Below are 15982 nucleotides of genomic sequence, written 5' to 3' on the forward strand. Positions count from 1 at the left end.
AAAACTATTCCACCCACTTGTTTTACACGTTTAAGCCTGTGATGTGACAATAAAGATTGATTCTGAAAGTTCTACTACTGTCAAGGTTATAAGTGATTGTTTTAAATATAGCATTGCTCTTAAAACTGGCCTCCTATTTGCTTCAATTAATTCAATGTTGAATCAGACAAAAACAACTCATGGGGTAACTCAAGTAGTTGGTGAACTATCCCTTTAATGAAACCAGAGTAATCTGTGCTCTAAATTCTGGTTTTCATGCATTATCTTCGTAATCATCACCATTTACCAACTGATGTCCTCCTGATGGCAAAGAGCAAGACATCAACTTACTGCTCCTCCTGTACAAGCCATAATCTGCTCTTTTAAGCCAATGTGCAGCTTGGTTAAAACAACACAGCTAAACCATGACACAACTCATAACGCTTTATGCCCATGTCAACCTACGTACACCCATCGCTGCCCTACAAAGCCAAAGTACAGTATTCTACGCAAAGAAAGTGTTTAAACTGACGAGCCGAATGTGTTATCAGTATATAATTGATATTGCACTAATAGGTTATATGGACAGCAGCCATATTGGAAATAAATTGGGCCTATTCCCTACTTCCGTCACAGGTTTTACCAATGATACTAATTAAGGCTCTGTTCCGTTTAGTGTAGCACTGTGGACCCCCATAACTCTGAGCGTGTACAAATGGAGCCACATTTTGTTCCATTTGTACACTCTCAGTTACACACCCGTAAGGGGCCATCTGGGACCCCCTCAAGGAACCATGAGGGCACCTGGACCACACTTTGAGACCCACTGGTGTAGCAGAGTGTTTCCAGTGAGCCAACATGCACAATATCAGCACCATGACTCTGTTTGACCAGAGTGCAACAGAGCCTTCATTAGTATCATTGGTAACACCTGTGAAGGAAGTATGGAAGAGGCCCACTTTCTTTCCAATATGGCTGCTGTGCATAGAGCCTATTGCACATCTGCTCATGAGGTAATTGTTTATCCCACAATATCATGGAGGCTGATTTGACCTTTGACAGAAATAAATCAGTCAATGTGTCCAAAAACTGTAATTACTGCACTTTGGCTTTTTCGTTTATTCCTGGTATTCCTAGTAGTGTGTTTGTGTGTTTTAAGTGAGCAGGGTTTTGCAGGTCAGGTAACAGTACACGTTCTAAGCCTTCTTTCTTCGCACTTATAGGCAAACTGCAGCCGGAAGTTTGACGGTACACATTGTTATATGAATGCCCAGTGTTCTTTCCCATTGCGTCTTATGGGTTATCGGGTTCTTGTGCAACCTGCCTGTGCATGCATTGCCTGCGTGATATAAGTGTGACGTGGTCTGATAAGGGGGTCTATAAGAGCACTTTATGGCATTGGTGAGGTCAAGAGGGCACTATAGTGCTCGCATGCCATTCATCTTACGTTATGTTTATCATAACGCTATCACTGTAAAAGCATATCGTACCGAGCATTGCACTGATACTGTGTACATGCACGCTCACGCACAGCCTGCCGGTTATGAACTTTATGGACTACTACGGGACAAACTTTTTTTAGTGAAGGAGCGCTTTGGATATCATGTCCAGGACACTTCTTGACATGCACACGGAATGTTTATTGATACCACAACGTTCAAACCTACCGCTGCTGTGCGTCATCTCCATTATTAAACATGGACTTCTCATGGTGATGGCAACCAAAATCAGATCGTAAATGACAGACATTGATGAGCCACGCTCCTCTCCCAAGAGGAGTGCTCCAGCGTGTCTAGAAAAGCATGGCAGAAAGCTAAAAAAAATAAAAAAAACTCTCTGTTGACACAGCCCCTTAATGAACTGTAAAGAGATCACTGGTGTTGTCAAAAGCAAAGCACGAGGGGGTGCATTTCTCCTTTCCGACATGTCGCCTTTCCGACGTTGACGAACCCTATACCTAACCCTAACCCTAACCATAACCGCACGCGGAAGCCACTAGTCGGAGTGGTGAGATGTCGGAATGGAAGGAGCACCCCAGCACGAGGCTGTGGTACTGTGGTGGTTATTTGTGTATATTGAGATATGACTCTATATAGACGACTTCTGATGTTCACTAAAACCACACACGTTAGATCTGGCACAGAGCTTGTCCAAGCAGAAGTGACATAACAGAAATTACAAAATGGTTTCCTGTGATCTATTCTAGTCTTACTCATTAGCTCCCAGTACTTACAACACCTAGCATTAGCTCCCAGTACTTACAACACCTAGCATTAGCTCCCAGTACTTACAACAACATCTAACATGAGCTCCCAGTACTTACATCAACGTCTAACATGAGCTCCCAGTACTTACAACGTCTAACATCAGCTCCCAGTACTTACAACGTCTAACATCAGCTCCCAGTACTTACAACACCACCTACCATCATCTCCAAGTACTTGCAACAACACTTACCATCATCTCCCAGTACTAATTGCTCCCGATGAGCAGGTTGGTGCCTTGCATGGTTTCCTCCGCCATCGGTGTATGAATGTGTGTATGAATGGGTGAATGTAATGCACAATCTATGTAAAGCGCTTTGGATAAAAGTACTCAGTACTTCCCTACAACATCTACCATCCGCTCCCAGTACTTACAACAACACCTACCATCACCTCCCAGTATTTACCACACATCTTAGTTACCTAAATTGGGTTATTCATAATTATGCTGAGTTGGCAATGCCCGGGGTAAATCTAGAACCTTGTCGTCCAAAGGCGAGGAAAATATGCTGGAAAAAAATACCCCAAATCGTTCGTGGATGATAACGCGATAGCGATGGGTGGCTATCACAGATCATGACTTTATGTTTGATTAAGAAGGCATAGCATTTCTAGCAGAGAGGCGAGGAAGATTAGAAAGAAAATAAGTCTGATTTCTTGTTGATGTACACGCAGCCGTATATGAAATCATATTAAGACCAAGAGCATGGTTGTGTGGCTGACTGACTGACAGCTGGTTTTGTTGTTGTTGTTTTTGTTTGTGTTTTTCACTTAAACAGGAAGTTGGGACAACTTTACACTTAGTGGCCTTTCCAGCTGTGCTTGGGGTTTCTCATTCCAGTTTGAAAACAAAACAAAATAAATGAACGATAACTTGTCATTTATATTCTGTACAAGACCACTTTTAAACCTTTCATTTGACGATATAATATGCAAATGTTATTCTTACTTGATTTGTTTTTTTCTTTTGTCTTTTCAATTGCACCAGTTATTATTAATAAAGTACTGAAATGAAAACAATGTATGGAATATGACTTTCAGCCTTTTATGACCTTCACCCATCCATAATATCGAGGACTTTCATATTTTTACAGGGGAGCAAAAACAAACTGTATTGTGCATATTAGATATTAAGGTGCAAAAAGAATATCAGCGTGTTGTACATGAGATTAAGGTGCCAAGAGTGTCAAACCACAGAGTCCACAAGGAGTTCCTACAATGTCATGTTTTCTCATGGCCCTTTGCTGGCATCTCTCTGCCAGTTTCCACTGTGTGCGTGCGTGCGTGCGTGCGTGCGTGCGTGCGTGCGTGCGTGCGTGCGTGAATACCAGTGCACCCAGAGTGACCAGCAGCAATCCTCTCTCATCATTAAAGCCTTTCATTCTGTGTGTGTGTGTGTGTGTGTGTGTGTGTGTGTGTGTGTGTGTGTGTGTGTGTGTGTGTGTGTGTGTGTGTGTGTGTGTGTGTGTGTGTGTGTGTGTGTGTGTGTGTGTGTGTGTGTGTGTTTTTTTTTGAATTGATTGAATATTTTATTAGGCAAAAAAAATGTAAAACAGCACAGTTACATTTTAAAATACTTTGTCTAACAGGTCCGTTCATAAAAGTCCTTGCGGACTTGTTTCCAATGAGGGCCTTGGTATTTAATTCATAGGCATATATAGTGGCACCACAGTTCAAATATCATTACAAAATAAACAGCCAAAAACAATATATAACACTATGTACAGCAAAAAAATGAAAAAGAGGGGAAAAAAATATGTACAAGAACAGGGGGGGGGGGGTCTGCTGTCTAACGGGAAAATGGTACTACCTCCACCTTTGGCCTCCTGAAAGGTGATTTTTTAAGGCTCTTTTAAATGAGCCCAGCGAACTGCATTTTTTGAGGGATGGAGTTAGACTATTCCAATCCTGGGTGGCAGTGCTGTAGAAGGAGAATTTGCCCATGTTTGATTTATGGGTGGGTGGTACCAAATTGTTGTTAACGCTCCCTCTGGTATTGTGACTGTGGGTGTCGCTAACCTTTTGGAGGTATTTACTCAGATATGCGGGAATTGGGGGCATATCGGGCAAATTTGCATTTACAATTTTGAAGGCCAGCCCCATTTTTAGTTGTTTAACCCTGTCTTCCACCCTGAGCCAGCCTAGGCTGGCAAAATGGGTGGGAGAAAGGTGGGTCATGGGCCCCAATCCGAGGAGTAGCCGAATCAGTTTGTTTTGGGAGGTTTGAAGCTTAGTCTTCAGTGACACTGAGGTGTTGGAGTACCAGGAGGTGCAAGCATAGTCAAAAAGTGGTTGAATCAGGGCCCCAGAGAGGGTCCTGAGGGCCTGAGGGTTGACAAAAGAGGAAACTCTGCCCATAAATTTGGTTCTCTGGTTTACTCTTTTGACCACCTTTGTAGCCATGCTATCACCTGTCAGGTATTTGTCAAGTACACAACCCAAATAGGTAATCTCTTCTTTGCTAGAGATAATTGTGTCATCGACTTTGACCTTGAAATCATTTACATCCATCTGTCTGAGGGAATGTTTGGTCCCAAAGAGAATGGATTCAGTTTTCCCAAGGTGTAGTGACAGTTTGTTATCGGTAAGCCAAGTACGGATTTTTGAGAGTTCGGAGCTGAGCGCCTCCTCAACTTGCAACTTGTCCTCTCCCGAGATCAGGAGTGCCGAGTCATCAGCGAACAGGAACAATTTGCAGTTACAGGCAGCACTCATGTCGTTAATGTATAGAAGAAACAGTAACGGCCCTAGAATGCTGCCCTGAGGAACCCCACAGCTCACCGGGAGGGATGAGGACATGGTTCCGTTGATGTCAACCACTTGTTCTCTTCCCTCCAGGTAAGATCTCATCCAGTTTAGTGATGTGCAGTCAAAACCAATCGCCCTCAGCTTATCAAGTAAAATTGAGTGGTTTACAGTGTCGAACGCTTTTTGGAGGTCCAACATGACCATGCCGCAGTATTTGCCCGCGTCTACCTCACGTTTGATGTAGTCGGTCAGATACAGTAGGCATGTGTCAGTGGAATGGGAGGTTCTGAAGCCCGATTGGAATTCAAACAACAGTTTATGCTCGCTGAGGTAGCTGTTGATTTGTTCTTGAGTGTGTGTGTGTGTGTGAGTGTGTGTGTGTGTGTGTGTGTGTGTGTGCGTGTGTCTGTGTGTGAGGTGTCACATGACGCGCTAGTGGCTTATTACCACCACTTACCCACACTGTACAAAATGTCTGATCGCACCTGATCCTGTGTCCTTCTTTTTAACCACTTAACCGCTTACAGGAGCATGAGACCTGAGGCCCTGTTCTGTAAGCCTGTTTCCATGTTCAGGTTCAAAACTACATGAGGGTGGAAATGTGTCAGACTAGGAAGGATACTCTTTCTTTCTTTCTTTCTTTCTTTCTTTCTTTCTTTCTTTCTTTCTTTCTTTTTCGTTTGGCTATTTTTCAACAGCCAAAGCTGAAGTGTTTAATGTATGTTTTGTGATGATAAACTATATCGGCAAAGTAACTAACTAAAGCTGTCAAATAATTGTAGTGGAGTAAACGTACAATATTTGCTTCTGAGAAGTAGTGATGTAGAAGTATCGAAAATGGGAAATACTGCAGTAAAGTAAAGATTCCTGAAACGTGTACTTATAAGTACAGTACTTGAGTAAATGTACTTAGTTACTTTACACCACTACCGACAGTGACGGCATTTCTTGCAGTGGGTGCAGGCTCCCATGGGTGCGGCGGGGCACGCCTGCCAGCCTGTCCTTCCGTGTGCCCACCCCGCACGCGGACGCTATGCCATCTTCCTCCACTGTCCTCTCAGATGCCAGTCCTGTCCTAACCGGGAGAGAGAGAGAGAGAGAGTGAGAGAGAGAGAGAGAAGGGGGGATTCTAGCTTGCCGGTCCGCACTGCCAGCCAGCCCACGACAGAGGCTGCTTTTGGGAGAAAGAAAAGAGGGGGGGATTCCACTAGAGCCAGCCTCTGGCATTCTGTCAGAAGACAGAGAATTGGGATTCTATACCCCTGTGCCTTCTGCCCTATAGCCCCGAGCGGCCCGGTCTGCTGCCAGCCCTCTTGTCGTTTTTCTGTCGGGCAGACACAAGGGGGGGATTCTAACTGCTACAGCCCCGCTGCCGCTCTATCTGGGACAGAGACAGGGGGACGTGGGGGGGATTCTATATCCCGGCTAACAGGTTGGGAGCTTGGCTGCTGGGTGGAGCTGGATGCTTATGACTGCAGGGACTGGTGTGTCAGGCTGAATTAAGGAGTCTAGAAGCAGGTAAGATGTCTCTCTCTCTCTCTCTCTCTCTCTCTCTCTCTCTCTCTCTCTCTCTCTCTCTCTCTCTCTCTCTCTCTCTGTCAGTGGTGGAAAGTAACTAAGGACATGTACTCAAGTACTGTACTTAAGTACACTTTTGAGGATTTTGTTTTACTTTACTGGAGTATTTACAATTTTCAATACTTTTACTTCTACTCCACTACATCTCAGAGGCAAATATTGTACTTTCCCTCCACTACAATTATATGAAAACTTTAGTTACTAGTTACTTTGTAGATTTTGATATTATTATGAAACACATTAACCACTTCAGCCCATTATATATTTCGGCCATTTGAAAATAGCAGATCTACAAGCTCACAATGCGTCGCATCGCGACGCATTGTGAGCTTGTAGATTGGGATTTTTTTTTAATACATTTTGAACTTGTGAAATGGGACATTCTGCACAATGACTACTCTTTACTAAAGTACTCTAAGTACATTTTGATACCAATACTTTTGCACTTTTACTTAAGCACATTTGGAATTCCGGACTTTTACTTGTAACAGAGTATTTCTACATTGCAGTATTATTGATACTTTTACTTTACAGACACTATACCTCACCCCTAACACTCCACTCTCCTTGTATCACTTCTTGTTGCTTATATGTTATGTTAGTTACAGTATATGCAGATGTTGGTCACTCAGTTGTTATGTTATTTTATTTACCGTAGATAAACTGTACAAATGCTAAGAGTATTTTATTATATAGCATGTTGTAGTGGTGGAAGAGGTACTCAGATATTTTACTTAAGTAAAAGTAGCAATACCACATTATAAGTTACAAGTAAAAGGCCTGTGTTCAAAATGTTACTGGAGTACAAGTACAAAAGTATTGGCATATACTTAAAGTACCAAAAGTAAAAGTACTAAAATGTTTGAAAATAGCCGATCTCCAAGCTCCCAACGCGTCGTGATGCAACGCGTTGTGAGCTTGTAGATCTGCTATTTTCAAATAGCCTAGGTATAAAATAGGGCTAAAGTGGTTAATATGTTAATTTATAACATAATAAATGTTATCTGCAAAGTAATTAGTAACTAAAGTTTTCAAATAATTGTAGTGGAGTAAAAAGTAAAATATTTGCCTCTGAGATAGTGGAGTAGAAGTAAAAGTATTGCAAATTGGAAATACTGCAGTGAAGTAAAAGCAACTCAAAATTGTATTTAAGTACAGTATTTGAGTACTTGAGTTGACTATACATAGTTACTTTACACCACTGGCATGTTGTTGAGGCAGATGCTAGGTTCATTGTTTACTGGGATCCTTACAGGTATCCTATAATGTCTTTGAGGAACTACATTATTTTATTTGCACTCCTACGTGAGCATTTACCCTGTAATGTTATACTATGGGTTCATGACATTTACTCTGATCTTGTGCAGTCACTCTGGATAAGAGATAAATGCCTAAACGGTAAATTGCGACACCTGTGTTGTTTACCTGTAGTGTCGTTTTAGCAGTGGTGGAAAGTAACTAAGTACATAATACTCAAGTACTGTACTTTAATTTTCATTAATTTTAGTTCTACTCCACTACAATTATTTGAAAACTTTAGTTACTAGTTACTTTGCAGATATAAATGATTATATTAATAAGACATACATTAACCACTTTAGCCCTATTTTATACCTAGGCTATTTGAAAATAGCAGATCCACGTTGTGAGCTTGTAGCTATTTTCAAACATTTTAGTACTTTTACTTTTGATACTTTAAGTATATTTTGATGCCAATACTTTTGTACTAATACTCAAGTAACATTGTGAACAAAGGCCTTGTAACAGAGTATTTCTATATTGTGGTATTGCTACTTTTAGCCTACTGCGTTTTAGTTCGTTCGTTCGTTCGTGTAGGGCTACACAGGCAATTGGGACATCAGCCAAGAAGTGGTATCATCATCCAGTTCAATGCGTTTGAGTCTCTGGTGGCCATATTCAGCAGGCGGGGGAATCAGGCTTGTTGGCTCATCTGCACTCTTGCAGGCCAGCTTCAAGGGCAGGAAGTTTCGACGGAGCTCTGGAGGTGGAATGCCAGACAGTATGGGGAGGAACTCGACAGGGGTTGATGGTAAGGCACCACTAATTAGCCTCATGGCGGTGTTCAGCACAACATCAATAGAGGCTGTATGGCTGGTGTGACTCCATGCAGGGGCGGCATACTCAGCCGTAGAGTATGCCAGGGCAAGGGTAGAGGTGCGCAGGGTGGTGAAGTTTGCACCCCACCCAGTGCCAGCCAGTCTCTTCAGGAGGTTTACATGGGCAGCGGTCTTGGCAGCAACTTGTTGAATGTGTGACTTGAAAGTGAGGCTACGGTCAAGTGTGACACCAAGGTATTTGGGGTTGGGGTCATGCCTGACGTTGGTGCCATCGAGTGTAATGTTCAGCATGGTATTGGCACAGCTGTTGGAAAGATGGAACACAGAGCATACTGTCTTGGGCAGGCTTAGCTTGAGGTGCCATTTGTGGAAGTACCCGCTCAGTAGTGAGAGATCTTTTCCAAGGGCATTCTCAACCACGCTAAAAGCTTTGACACCAAATCCAATGGCTGAGTCGTCGGCATATGTGTATTGCGAGCACTCTCCAACAGGCATGTCAGCGGTGTAGATGTTAAAAAGTGTTGGGGCAAGAACAGAGCCTTGGGGGAGCCCGTTCCTCAGTCTCAGTTTTAGTGATGGATAGAATAGACACGGTACGTTTATTTTCTATAGCACACAGCATTTCAACACAAAGGCAATTCAATGTGATGCAAGTAGAATATTATACTATAACACTGGATTTATTTTAGAGATAGCTTCCTTTTCTTTTGTTTTACTATTTTGCCTTGTGTGTAAAACCATTAAATATTAACATGAATATCGTTGTGATATACTTATAGTATAATGCCATAGCAGTTAAAGCAACAATGAATTGTAAAATGACAGCATGCCTACTATCAGTTAGATTCAGTTGGGTATAGATTTAGTCCCCAGAGGCGACGTAAGAAGTATTCCAAAGTGCAAATTACAAAATTAATTTTCTATTGCACTGCTATATATATATATATATATATTTTTTTTTACATACATTGAAAAACAAATCGTTTAAATAGGATCTACAAGATTTTTTTCCTTGTTGGCTCTTTTCACTGTTTTTTACAATAGGGCTTATGTGGTAAATTCATAATGAATTTTTGTGTTTGTAAGTTTGGGTCCCGGGGGTCCCTTCCTAGAAATATAAAGTCAAAGTACAACTTATTTGTCTGTGGAAATGGAATGTAATAGCCTACAGTGAAAGTCACAAGCTCATAACACTAAAGTTAAGCATACAGAACTCAAGAAAAGTACAAAAAGAAAAGAAAAGAAAGTAAGTACTTAAAGGGATAGTTCACCCCCAAAATGTCTTTTTTTCCGATCAATTAGTCGCCCCATGGAGACTTGAATTCATGAATTATTTTTAGTTTTTGTCGCATTCCTAAACCAATAATTTGATGACCGGCGGTTTCTCCGGTAGGAGACTCAAACGAGACTCTTTGAGTCTCCTACCGAATACATTAGCATCTTTCCGCCAGTCATCAAATTATTGACTTAGGAATGCGAGAAAAACAAAAAAATCTCCATGAATTCAATGCTTCATGGGGTGTGTAAGTGATAGAAAATAAGTACTTTTTTGGGTGAACTACTTCTTTAAGTAAGTACAGTACTCAAGTAAATACTTTGTTGCTGTCCACCACTGTGTGGGTGTGGATGACGCCTGTGGTTTCCTTGTAGTGTAACACAGGTGTTTTTAAACTGGGATGCAGGCAGCAACCGGAAGCCAGTGCAGGGAACACAGCATGCTAGTGTTTCCCACACTGTTTAGCTAATGAATGTAGAGCTTTACACACACACACACACACACACACACACACACACACACACACACACACACACACACACACACACACACACACACACACACACACACACACACACACACACACACAGTTATGGAATAAGTACTCACGCTTTTTACTTAAGTAAAAGTATCGATACTGCAATGTAGAAATATAAAGTATTGGTATCAAAATGTACCAAAAGTAGAAAGTACCCATTATGCAGAATGTCCCATTTCACAAGTTTTCCGTCTCTCAGCAACTTTCCCAGAGATTCACCAGTTTACATGGAACTGCAAATATATTCGAGGCAATTCACCCCAATACACTGTTGGAAGTAACACAAAAACTAACACAATCCGCCCAAAACTCACACATTTTCACACACGCACGGCCTGGGCACACACAGGGGTGCGCAGGGGGGGGGGGCTGATCAGTGTGCCGTGCCTACCGGCCCGGCTTTCAGTTGTTCCGCCACTGTGCACACACACACACACACACATGCACACACTCACACACACACACACACACACACACACACACACACACACACACACACACACACACACACACACACACACACACACACACACACACACACACACACACACACACACACACACACACACACACACACACAGTGGTCCACTGTGGTTCACTGGTAAGGCCAATATACCTTAATAGGGGCTAGACAACAGTGGTCATAAGTGGCGATAAGTAAAGTAATTACATTGGTGTAAGCAGATTTGTTTTTGTTTTGTTCTTGCATTAATTGAATGATATTCATTTACTTTACTTAAAGCAACCAATGACTACTTATCCTATATTAGAATTAGTCCTAATGGAAAAGACCACTTTGGTAGAGGTTTGGGTTGTGTAGTTACCTTGCCATGATGTAACTCCAAAAGTGGACAAGAAATAAAAAAAACATTGCTCCAGTGGTTAGAAATTGATAATTCTAAATATGCTCCTCATTGACTTACATTGTATGCTGAAACAGCTCTCAAAGTCACGGTCACAAAACAAACAGTACTGGGTTTGGTGATGCTCTATGTTTTCTGAATCAACTTTCTTTGTGTTTGTTTACGCACTAAAAGAGTGACTTTGAGAGCTGTTTCACCGTACAATGTAAGTCAATGAGGAGCATATTTTGAACTATTCATTTCTAGTCAATGGAGCAATTATTTTGTATTTCTTGTCTACCTTTGGAGCTACATCATGGCAAGGTAACTACACAACCCAAACCTCTACCAAAGTGGTCTTTTCCATTAGGACTAATTCTAATATAGGATAAGTAGTCATTGGTTGCAAAATGTACCAAAAGTGTACACTCTACCAAAGTGGTCTTGCCCTTTAATAGTGGTTCTTAAACATCTTAACGTCAATTGGACCCCCAAATTGACTACGTGTGTGGCCCCCATCTGAAAATACTTTGTATTAGATTTGTGTCTAAAACTTTCAAAGATTCTTGCTATTATAGTGCTATTATAGTGTCTGCTGTTCCATCACAGGTTTCTTTAGTGCACTAAGTGTTCTTCTGGATGTTGGGAGTAGGACACCCTTGGTGGGATTTGAACCCTGGACCTTTGGACCATGTAGACATGTTTTAACACAGTGAGCCACCGCATGCTCTGTGTTCCAATAAAGTGTTATTAATGTTAGAAGTATTGCACTGGACGCTAGCCTTGTTTTATTGTATGTCAGCTATTGGAAAATGTATTGATTGATAGAACATCTTATTGAGAGTTTAAAACTACAGCCAGTGGTGGAATGTAAACTAAGTACATTTACACAAGTACTGTACTTAAGTACGATTCTGAGGTACTTTTACTTAACTGGAGTATTTCCAACTTTTACTTCTACTCCACTACATCACAGGGGCAAATATTATACTTTCACTCCACTACAATTATATGAAACCTTTAATTACTACGTAATTACTTTGTAGATTTTGATTTTTATTCGAAAACATACATTAACCACTTCAGCCCTGTATACATTTCGGCCATTTGAAAATAGCCGATTTGCAAACTCACCCCCTCACAATGCGACGCATTGTGAGCTTGTAGATCTGCTATTTTCAAAAGATTGTATACATGTTATACATTTGAAAACTTGAAATGGGACATTCTGCATAATGAGTACTACTTTTGGTACTTTAAGTATATTTTGATGCCAATACTTTTGTACTTTTACTCAAGTAAAATTTGAAGTATTTATACTTTTAATTAAATAAAACATTTGAGTACTTTTTCCACCACTGACTACAGCCAAGCCAATCCCTTGTTGGACAAGGTTAAATGGTAAATGGAAGATATTCACAAGAATATCTTGATGATTTTTGATGTTTGAGTTTTTTTCAACAAAAAAAATATAATCCTAGACACGTTTTTAGTTTTGTGGCAGGGTTGTGACATTGTGTGGTTGTGTGTTCGCAGTGATGCCTGGCTCATGGGGAACCAGGTCCAATCCACAGTGTTGGATCAGAACCTGTGCAGCTGTGGTTCTACTCCTAGGAGCCTTCAGTCATGGTAGGTCACTGCACTTAACCCTGCAGGAGTCCCGCAGGGCTCTATACTAGACCTACTCCTGTTTTCCCTCTACACTAAATAAAGTATTGTGAGCTTGCAGATTGAATATTTTGTTAGCATGTGGTGATGCATCTAGATTTCAATTGTAATGTACAATCCCATGTACAACGCATTATGTATTCATGCATCAGCTTTAGTACTGTACTGTATGTGTCTTTTGGATGTTAATTTTGCATCCATTATAATCCTCGATAATGTTAGCCTCATAGCATAATTGCCTAACTTATATTTTTAAGGTTTTCAGGAAATACAAAACATGTAAATCACTTTCTGCCTAAGTCACCTAGATGACTTAGGCAGAAAGTCAAACATTGTTTTTTATCTTGTTTATGTTTATCTGCCTTTATTTATATCTGCCTCTCCTAACACTGCTGATTCATACTGCCTTATTGCCTATGTCCTCAGCCTCAGAATGCTTGTTTACATTCAAAATAATTTCTGCCTAAGTCGACTTAAAGGGATAGTTCACCCTAAAATGACTTATTTTCTATCAATTATACACCCCATGAAGCCTTGAATTCATGTTTTTATTTTAATTTTTTTCGCATTCAAGCCAATAATTTGATGACCGGTGGAAAGATGCTAATGTCTCCGGTAGGAGACTCTCCTCGCCGCCGGTTATCAAATTATTGGCTTAGGAATGGGACAAAATCTCCATGAATTCAAGGCTCCATGGGTTGTTTAATCGAAAGAAAAAAAAGTATTTTGGGGGTGAACTATCCCTTTAAACTTGGCTTCGGACATAGGCAATAAGGCACAATTATGCCGCAGTGTTAGGAGAGTAGAGCTATAGGAAAAAATGTCAATTTGACCAAAAAGTGAGTTAGGCAATTATGCTATGAGGCTAACGATAACCAACTTCATGTAAAAATAGATGGAATCGATATAAGGACTATATGATTCATTAATATCATGTTCATGTGTTATAATAGATCTAAAACAGAGGAACCAGAAACACAGACATAGAAGAGACACCTTGCTTTCTACAGGTACTGTACCTCTTTCATTTGAATTCAATATTACATGTTTGTTTGTGTTGTTGTCATGATTACCTATACAGTTGATGGTGATTCTTGAGTTTGGTCAATTAAGCTATTTCATTTATGGCAAATATTATTTATTTTGTGTCAAACATATGTTTCAAGTTTGTATGTACATACAGTCTCTAATAATATGCAAGTTTTACTTATTAAAAATGCTGTAAATCATATGTATTTTTGTTGAAGCAAAAACTTTTTTTTCTTTTTTTCTTAAAAAGTGAAAGCTAGCGCTCGGGTAGCGCAGTGGTTAAGTCCCTGCCCACCACCACAGAGGTTGTGGGTTCGAATCCACCGTAGTGCAACTGGCTTTGTCGGGCGTCTATATGCGAACACAATTGGCCCGTGTTCGGGGGAGGGAAGCCTGGCAGGGAGGGTGATAATTGTCATTGCACGTACCCTTAAGGGCTGGGGTGGCACCTGTCAGCATGGAGTGTTGGGCGGGAGGAGTAGGACGAAGACCCTATGTCCTCCCGGTGGGGGCTCCTCACTGGCATGTGCGTCAGTAGGAACGCAGAAATGTGTGTGGGAGGATTTAATCAACATTAAAACTGTACATTTGGGAGAAAAAGGGTGTGTGTCTTTGTGTGTGTGTGTGTGTGTGTGTGTGTGTGTGTGTGTGTGTGTGTGTGTGTGTGTGTGTGTGTGTGTGTGTGTGTGTGTGTGTGTGTGTCTGTGTGTGTGTGTGTGTGTGTGTGTGTGTGTGTGTGTGTGTGTGTGTGTGTGTGTGTGTGTGTGTGTGTGTGTGTGTCTGTGTGTGTGTGTGTGTGTGTGTGTGTGTGTTTATTGATACAGTATATTCATGGTAAAACTGACTCCTGTTGACATTACATTGTAACATCCCCCCCACGCCCTCAGAAATTCCAGGGGATGCCATTGATCCGGCTGCCGTCGACCTAACCCCACTGGTCAATACTCTGATCAACTCAACGCAGTATGGTAATCAATCATCTATCAATACTCTTTTTCTGTCTGAAAACAACAAAAACGATGTGGCTTGCACAAAAACGAATTCAAAACATTAAACCTCTGATGTCAATAAAAGCGATTCCGATTCTAAACTCAACATATATGGTAATAAATTAATGTATCAATCATTCAATCAATCATCAAGTATATCCTCTTCTACCCCAGATCACTCACGTGAATTAACTTATCCCCTGATAGATTCATGTTTAGCTCTTCATTGGAATACATCTGCCATAATTAATGGCACATTCATCAGCAACGTGTTGTCAGTGCTGTTAACTGCATCAGTTTAAATTCAAAAACATGAACGGGATATTATAAACACAACAGCGGAGCTCAAACACATTTTGTTCAGTAAAGTTTGCATGGCTTTAGGCTGTAACACATGAGTTCCCATCAACGCAAGCCAGTAGCCAGAGCTTTCATTCTCCAAATTACAACTAATTCAAAACTCGGGACCATGGATAAACAGAATACTGTCGATTGACCATGTTATCAACTGGAAATGATGATGATGAAGTTGGAGGAACATGACTGATCTAATCTTCATGAACAGAAGAACTAACAGGCCGCTGTGCCAATGTTATAATCATTATAGCTTAGATATAAATAAGAGATATTGCTCTTTGTCCATATGTGTGTAGAAGCGCTGTGGTGGTGTTGTGATTGTGACATTTGTGCCTACTGCAGTTCAGTCAGACAACTCTTAGATTGGATTAGAATATATATTTATTAGCAATATATATTTAGCAAGCTTGAGCATGGTATAGAAACAAGAGGAAGCATAGTTTGGCGTCAGGCCTCTGAATCCATTCATTCCCTGTAAGGATAACATTTTAATGAATGTCACATGCCAATTAGCATTTACAGGGAATGAATTAAACCCCCAAGGGGATCTAGAAACAGAGCCTACAGGTGGATGCCGGGGAGGCGGGTGGGATGACTTTCATGGGCAGCAGCAGAGGGAGCAAGCAAGGGCAGCAG

The sequence above is a fragment of the Gymnoscopelus braueri genome (genome assembly GCF_963280865.1).
Source record: "Gymnoscopelus braueri genome assembly, chromosome: 10".
Classification (NCBI taxonomy): Eukaryota; Metazoa; Chordata; class Actinopteri; order Myctophiformes; family Myctophidae; genus Gymnoscopelus; species Gymnoscopelus braueri.